The 8,612-nt window shown below is 53.9% G+C and overlaps 1 protein-coding gene across 1 annotated transcript in view; it reads left to right on the forward strand.

Annotated features, from left to right (window-relative positions):
* The window catches only part of LOC101656233 (death associated protein), a 28,580-nt gene that overhangs the window by 2,793 nt on the left and 17,175 nt on the right, over positions 1 to 8,612 (forward strand). The window lies entirely within an intron of this gene.

An 8,612-nucleotide genomic window follows, 5' to 3' on the forward strand; every position in this document is an offset into this window, starting at 1 on the left:
GTGTGTGTGTGGCTGCTGCCACTGGGCTGGAATCAGGACCCCAACAGCTGGCTGTGGTGTTAGCCTGGGCGCCGGGCCTCACAGGCAGTGGGAGTTAGCAGCCATTGGCCCCTGCATGGGACCAGGCCTGTTGCCTCTATGGATCTGGAGAGCAGTGCACCCATGTGCCGACCACTCCGCAGTGACCCACTACAGCCGTCACCTCCCCACTAAATCCATGTCACTGGCCGGGGAGCCGACCCAAGCTTGTGTCGCAGAAATGCTCATAAATGTGCAGTGTCCCCACCCAGGTGCTCCTGATTTTACGGGGGGCTCCTCTGAATGGGCCCCCGCAGGGCCGCAGTTACAGCACTGGGCTGCGCTCTGCAGAAAGATGGCTCTCTGCTTCTGAAACCCTCTGGGGTGGTTCTGATTTGCCCTGTGGGCTCAGTGCTCTGCCCTGCGGGGTCAGTCGAAGTTAAAATTGACTTGACCACGGTGGGTTTTCGCAGTTTCTTTGAAAAGTGCGAATGGACTTCCAGAAGTCCATGGGAAATACCACTGCCTTTGAGCTCCGTTTTTTTCCACCAACTGTTGGACCACCTGCCCCCCTCCCCCGTTTCTTTAAGAAAGATTCCCATGATACAATAAAATTGGTTGTATTTTGTTGAATTAAAATGAGACCTTGATGTCTCATCTTTTTTCTGATACTTGAGGACAGCTCAGCCCTCTGCCCTGTTAACCACCAGGTTCATAAATGGGGGCCAGGGGCCCCAAAAGGTTGGGGGTGCTGACCGTTCCCAAGACCCCACCCAGCAGGCAGGCTTCGGGTGACCGGGCCCCTCTGTTACTGGCGGGGGCCGCATCTGTCTTTTCATTATGTTGGCCGTCCAGGAGAGCTATCAGGCCTCACCCCAGTCACTGTCGCCGACAAAGGTCACAGAGAACAGGGCTGCCCGGTTTGGGGTGGGGGCGGGAAGGTGTTCCCAAGTGATCATGGCCTCCAGGCCAATGACCTGCAGGACTTCTGAGGATGGCTCTGGTCTCGTGTAAACTCCAGCCCCTGTCACCTCTGGTCCCTGTCACTTCTGTTCGTGTCCTGAGCTGTGTAACAAATGGTGACACATGGGGTGGCTGGGCCTGATGGAGACCTTGCTCAATTCTGGTGACTGGCAGGGCTAGTCTCTCAGCGGGCTCTCTGTGAGGGGTCTGCCCCAGCCTTCCTCTGAGCTGCTGGCTGCCCTCGCTTCGGATCTCTGCCTGCCTCCTCCATCACATGTTGTAGTGTTTTCTGTCCGGCATGGGTCACCAGCCAGAACGAGGTGTCAGCGACTCCCCCTTTCAGTGAGTGCCCTGTCATGTGGCACCTGGGCCCCGAGGAGGTCAAAGGCCTGGGGCATTGGCCGCGCGCGCCCTCACCTGCCAATGGAGCAAGCGTCCTCCTCAAAGGGCCGAGGGCAGGCGGACAGAAGGCCCTTCTGCTGGACAGTTCAGAGCTCACTTTGTTTTCCGAAGGAGCACTAGTGGGCTGTAGCCTCGGCTTTGAGCTGTAACTGAAAGGTCATCAGTTCAAACCTACCAGCCGCTCTGAGGGAAAAAGATGAGGCAGTCCGCTCCCATAGGCTTATGGTCTTGGATCGCTTTGAATCAGAATCAGTCCAATGGCTCTCACTCAGCATGTTTCCCCCTCCTGACTTAGGTGTCCCAATACGAGGACCCGCCTGCAGCCTATGAGTGATGTCACAGAGGGCTGATGGCACTCACTGTCCTGGAAAGCCATGGGTGAGGGGCCTAAGGGGCAGCCTGCCTGCGCAGAGCCTGCTCTCCCACCTGCTGGCACCCTCCACCTGTGCCTCTATAGCTACTGCTGCCTTGCTGAGAGCAAAGCAGACTTGAAGCACTTACTGAGGAAGATCAGAGACCACAGGCTTCAGCATCAAGAAAACAAAACCCGCTTGACTGGACAGTAGAGAACATCATGGCCGGCATTGGAAAGACCGGGCTGCCAAGGCTTTCGGCTAACTCAAGTCTGCAGTCGATGACCATGGCAGCAGAATCAGAACATCAGATGGTGTATTGTCCTGGGCTGCTGCAGACCTTAGCACAGTGCTTCCCAACCTCCCTAATGCCACGACCCTTTCATACAGTTCCTCACGTTGTGGTGACCTCCCCAGCCATAAAGTTATTTTCATTGCTACTTCATCACTGTCATTTTGCTACTGTTATGAATCGGGCAACCCCCACAGGTCGAGAGCTGCTGCCTTAGAGCAGGCGTCCTCAAACTGCGGCCCACGGGCCACACGTGGCCCGCCGAGGACATTTGTTTTTTTTTACTTCAAAACAAGATATGTGCAGTGTGCATAGGAATTTGTTCATAGTTTGTTTTTTTGGTTTTTTTTAACTATAGTTCGGCCCTCCAACGGGTCTGAGGGATAGTGAACTGGCCCCTTGTTTAAAAAGTCTGAGGACCCCTGCCTTAGACTGTTAAAAATAAAGGTGTCTCCTGAGGGCTAAGGTGCTCCTGACCCCAGCATGGGAAAGTTGGGCGTTGAACAAGGAAGGCTGTAGAAGAATCGGTGCATCTGCAAGAATTGCGGTGCCGGAGAAGAATATTCAAAGTACCATGGACTGCCAAAGAACACACAAATCTGCCCTGGATGGAGTACAGCCAGAATGCTCCTTAGAGGTGAGGATGGGGAGACTTCTCCTTAGGTGCTGTGGCAGTTAGATTTTGTGTCACTCGACCCTGTGTGAAGTAAGGGTGGGGTCCAACCTGTCAGTCAGGTCACAGCCTGATGATGCCTCCCGGGGTGTGTCCCCTTTCTCTAAGGAAGACGATGAGAAAGCCCCTTCTGCTCCCTGACCCTTCACCTTCCTCCTCGCTGGGACTGTGTCTGCCTCCAGGGGTGCCCCCCATGTGGGTGGGCTGCCCCACCCTAGGAGCTGATGCCCTGCTGCCTTCCCGGTGACCTCCCAGCCTGTGCCCCCTGCAGCACCCTTCCCCTCTGCATCACGGAACAGAAGCTACGTGAGTCTGAAGGGGGCGCTGACTAGCATCGGCCGCATGGACTTAAGTTGGCCTGGACTGGGAGGTCTTCCTGATATGAAACTACTTCTTGAAAAAAAAGAAAGAAAGAAAGAAAGAAATTACTTCTTGATATATAGTTCTTCCTTGTGTGGTCCTATAAGGACACTGATTTTGTTTCTCTAGACAACGCAGCCTAACAGAGCTACTCTGGACATGTTACAGAGAGACTGGTCCCGGGAAAGGACATCAGCTTGGCTGAGTAGAGGGGCAGCCACAAAGAGGAAGCCTAGCTGAGATGGATTGACACACAGACTGCCCCAGTGGGCTCAGATAACATGAGGGATTGACACACAGACTGCCCCAGTGGGCTCAGATAACGTGAGGACCACTGTGAGGGTGGCACAGGGCCAGGCAGTGCTTCATTCTGTTGTACGTAGGGTCGCTATGAGTCAGAACCAACTCACCTCTGCTTAGCAACTTGTAAAGCTTCGCGGACCCCTGGGGATAAAGGGCATTATCACCTTCTCTGCACAGATAGAGGGCGGGGGCACAGACAGAGGCACTCCGCGCTTTGCCCATCCAGAAACACACAAGGCAAGGCTGAGGTTGGGACCTGGTGGTCGGGCTCCGGCCTCTGCTGTTACTTCCTCTGAGAAGGGGCCTGTTGCTCTTCCCTGGGGAAGCTCTGGTCTGAATGTTGGAGCAGGTGCGGCTGCTGAGGTTGGACCTGGAGTCCCTCCCAGAGGCACCTCGGAAGAAAGACCTGGCAATCTAGTTCTGAAAGAAGAGCTCTGCGGCCCCGTGGGACCCAGGTCTGCTCTTCTGACTCAGGAGCCGCCAGAGTTGAGGTCAAATGCGGTTAGTTGGAAGAACCCCGCCACTGCAAGAATCTGTTCGGTTCCCTACCCGCCCGCCCCAAGTGTGTCTCGTCAAACTGCTTATTACGGTTGCAAATTGCCAAGATCTGTGTACAACTCGCCCTGCCGCCTGCTTGTGCAGCAGGAAGCGTTGAGAGCGAGTGAGGAAACGTCTGGAAGGTGCTGTCGCATTTCACTGGCAGCACCGCAAGTTGAAATGGACCTGTCTCCAGCCCTGAGTTATTACTGTCATCAGCCAGCGTCTATTGCCGCGTTAATCACCAAACCTACTGTGAGGCATTGATGGAGCTGATTGCTTTTATGAAGGAAAGGAAATGGCAGAGTGAATGCCAAGTGACGTGGCAAAGGCCGCCCGCTGGTCCCTGGGAGGGAGGGGCAGGAGCATCTCACGAGTCACCTTGACATTGGTCAGCGCTGCCATTGCCTTCAGCCATGCAGGTCTTTTCATTGCTGGTCCGTGTACAGAACACACCTGCAAGTGATCAACCCTCAGCACAGGTTGAAAGGATTCAGAGGCTGCGTGTGTGTGTGTGTGTGTGTGTGTGTGTGTGTGTGTGTGTGTGTAAGTGTGTAAGAGAGAGAACTGAGTGAAGGTTACGGAGCAGATCCATGTTCCCTTTAACAGTCCATATCCACTTCGTTTCATCTCATTGACTGCTGTCCCCACAATGAAACTAACTGACCTCTCCCCCTTGGGAGGAAAGACCAATCGAAAGCTAATGGTAACAGCCCACTGGATTCACGGACCACACAAACAGCAGTCTCCACAACCCTGAGACCAGAAGACCTAGATGGTGCCCAGCTCCCATGCCAACTGCTCTGAAAGGTTCCCCTCCCCAGGTCCTGGGCAGAGTGGGAGAGAAATGTGGAACAGCTCCAGAGGATAAACAGGCCCGGGTTTACTGGTCATCTCAAGATGGGGGAACAGAGAGATGGCGGCGCCCTTCACCCTTCAGCTCTGGAACTGAGCTCAGGCTCAGTTGTTTCTAAGCGGGCACTTCGATCCTTCTCTGATTGGCCTGGGAGAGATGGAAGAGCCCCCGGGTGGGAGAAACGGCAGATGCACCTGGCTGCTCACAGAGTGGTCCACCCAGAGGCGCCCCAATGCCTGCCAGGTGATCTTTTCCTGGAAAGCTTGCATCCTTTGCAATCTTGGGAAGCACATTTCCACTGCGTCCTACGTGAGGCGGCCACTGGGCAGTCGCCACTAGGTGGAGTCGGCTCACAGGCAACCAAAGGCTGTTTTAAAGACTCAGCAGGGCGGTTCAGGCTTCTCTGAGCCAACACTCAGAACTCTGAGCTGAGTGAGAAACGCCCTCACCTTACTGTTGCATTTCATTTTCAATCTCCATTTCCCACAGCTCTGGGAGCTCTTGGTTCAGAAACAACAAAACCAACAAACCTGGAAGTGCTGGATCCCGTGTGCCTTTGTTAATCCAGGCTCCCAGTGAGAACAACCCTGAGGGACCAGAAACACAAGGTGGAACTCTCACCCCAAACCTGCCCCAGCCGGGGACTCTGGCCTAAAGCTTGGTGCTCAGGCCAGATGTTCCGGGGGAGAAGGAGGAAAGAGGGCCAGCCTAGCAGTAGGATGCCAACATGGGCTGCTTCAGCCTGGATCGGGCTCCTGAAGGATATGTGAATGCAGGCCTACTCTCCAGTGGGCAGGGAGTGTGTATTTACAGCTTGGTCCGGAAACTTCTATTCTGAGAAGTCTGGCATCTCGAAGATTCTGGACACCCAGACTCCGGATCTGGCACAAGTATTTCCAGCCTCTCTCCCAATGCCACTGTCTCCTCCTTTTGCCCTGGGGTCCCCAAGCGAGGCCCTGCTGGAGACAGGCTGCCGCCCTCAGTCACCCAGCATCAGGACACAGCCGGCCTGGCCCCCCAACAGCCTCCCCTAACAAAGCAGCTGCAGGCTTTTACTTCCGGCCTCCATTTCCAAAGGTGTAGTGGACCGGACCACGGGGCCCGGAACTACTGGCTCAAAGCAACCCTGGAGCCCTGGGCTCAGTCTCTTGGGTGTTTTCTGAGCCCAAAGAAGGGAAATCCCACAGGCCAAGAAAAAGGGATCCGGGAATCCAAACGGGGGACAAGAGCAGTAAGCAGACGTTGCTCAGTGTCGTCACAACCACCCTGCGTGGCGGAGGGACTGCATTTGTTTGAACTGCCGACCTTGGTTTAGCAGCCTAATGCCTTGAATACTCAAAAGGAGGAGCGCATGGGCCTTTGTTTAGGCCAGCACTGCACTCCCTCCCTGAGATTCCAGAGTGCATATGCTGTGGTGGGTCTTCCTTGTAACACAGTATCAACGTTGTATCAGATTAAACCATAATGAGCTGCCCCTCCCACCCACTACGACAGTTGAGGACAGGAAGGAGTTAAAACCCTCATCCATCCCTGGTGGGGTTGTAACAGGGTGCAGTCCCAGTGGGAACCTATGTACTGAAGCCTCTGGAATGAACAGATGGCCTAGCAGTCCTACCTCTCAACACCACAGAGAGCCAAAAACACAACCACCCTTGTGTTGACACAAATGAGAGCCCTGGGGGCGTAGTGGCTACACTTTGGGCCACTAACCTCGAGGTCCGCGGTTCAAAACCAGCAGCTGCTCCACGGGAGAAAGACAGGGTTTTCTACTCCCGTAAAGAGTTACAGTCTCAATACCGGACAGTGTAAGACATGACAAAATAAATTATCAAGGGTTCATGAGGGAGGGAGGGGAAAAAATGAGGCCCTGATGCCAAGGGCTCAAGTAGAAAGCAAATGTTTTGAGAATGATGAGGGCAACAAATGTACAAATGTGCTTGACACAATGGATGGATGGATGGATTGTGGTAAGAGTTGGACGAGCCCCCAATAAATGGTTTTTAAAAAACCAAACAAAACCAAAAAAGGAGTTACAGTCCCAGAAACCCACAGGGGCAGCCCTGCCCTGTCCTGTAGGGTCACTTGCTAGCAGTGAGCGTTTTTGGAGCGGACACAAAAGTACATACGGGTCTGTAGGTGCTGTCGGGCCTGTTCAGATCCATAGGGACCTCGTGTACCGCAGAACCAACACTGCCTGCTCCCGTGCATCTTCACAAGGGTTACATATTCCTCTGTGTCAATCCATCTTGTCAAGTGCCTTCCTTCTCCACTGCCCGCCCCCCTTTACCAACCAACCACGATGTCCTGCTCCAGGAACTGATCTCCTGATACCGTGTCCAAAGTAGTGTGACAACGCCTCGAAGGAGCATTCTGGCTGCACTTCTGAGACAGGTCTGTTTGTTCTTCTGGCAGTCCATGTTGCTTTCAGGCGTCTTCACCAGCACCACTGTTCAAATGCATCCATCTTCTTCGTGTGAATTCAGTGTCCAGTGTTCACAGGCATATGAGGCAATTGAGAATACCATGGCTCCAGTCAGGTGCACCTTAATCCTCAAAGTGACTTGTACTGGGGCTTCAAAAAGTTCATGGAACAATTCTATTATCTTTTAATACTACTTTCCCACCAGCTGCTCCCATGAGGGAAACATGGGGCTCTCTACTCCCATAAACAGCCTTAGAAACCCCCAATGCTAGTTCTACCCTGACCTATAGGGTCAATATGGGTCGGAATCAACTCTCTGGCAGTGAGTAAGTGCTATAAAAATGTTCATAGCAATAGTTCATAATACTCCGAGTAGAAACAGCCCACATGTCCGTTAGGTGGTGAATAGACGGTGAATAAAGTGGCCTATATCCCCCTGTATCCATGCAGCAGGGTACCCTGCAGCAAGAAGGGCTGAAGGCCCAATCAGGCTGCATCCATCTTGACTGAGCCTGGCACTCCTGTTGAGGGCAAGAGGTGCCCAGTGGGTGATGGGTTTATATGAAACGGACAGACTTTGCAAGTGCACAGGGGCAGGAAGAGGCCCTGAGTGGTCAGAAAACCCGGAGATTGCGGTTCAAACCCACCGAGCATCTCCTCAGAAGAAAATGCAAAACCAAACTCACTGCCATCAAGTCCATGCCAACTTACAGTGACCTCATAGGGCAGGGTGGAGCTGCCCTGTGGGCTTCCAAGACTGTTACTCTGACGGGAGTGGAAAGCCTCTTCTTTCTCATGAGGACTGGCAGGTGGTTTCAAACTGCTGGCCTTGCAGTCAGCAGCCCCACTTGTACTGCAGCCCTAGGCCTCCTCCGAGGGAGAAAGGCCCAGGTGACGTGCTGCCTTCAAGGTGATCGCGAAGCAGACCACATGGAGCGGTTCTCCTCTGTGACTGGCTTGCCAGGCGCGGGCAGCGGCAGCCCTGCCCAGAGGCAGGAAGTCGATGACTAGTGGTGGGTGTGGGCTTCCTCGTGGAGTGGTGGAAAACCCCTGTGAATGTGGGACAGCGACAGGAGCATGCTCATGACCATGAACACAGCATTCCAGACAGGTGCATTGTGTAACGAACATGTGGATAGTGTGTGTGTATCTGTTGGTGTGCATGATGTGTGTGTGTGTGTGTAGTATCCGTTGGCGTGTATGATGCATGCGTATATGTATCTCTGATGCTGTAGCCCTTAGGGACCAGAAACACAAGGTGGAACTCTCACCCCAAACCTGCCCCAGCCGGGGACTCTGGCCTAACGCTCGGTGCTCAGGCCAGATGTTCCGGGGGATAAGGAGGAAAGAGGGCCAGCCTAGCAGTAGGATGCCAACATGGGCTGCTTCAGCCTGGATCGGGCTCCTGAAGGATATGTGAATGCAGGCCTACT

Source organism: Echinops telfairi, unplaced genomic scaffold, assembly GCF_000313985.2.
Source record: "Echinops telfairi isolate 266 unplaced genomic scaffold, ASM31398v2 ScPeMD7_7469;HRSCAF=8507_1, whole genome shotgun sequence".
Lineage (NCBI taxonomy): Eukaryota > Metazoa > Chordata > Mammalia > Afrosoricida > Tenrecidae > Echinops > Echinops telfairi.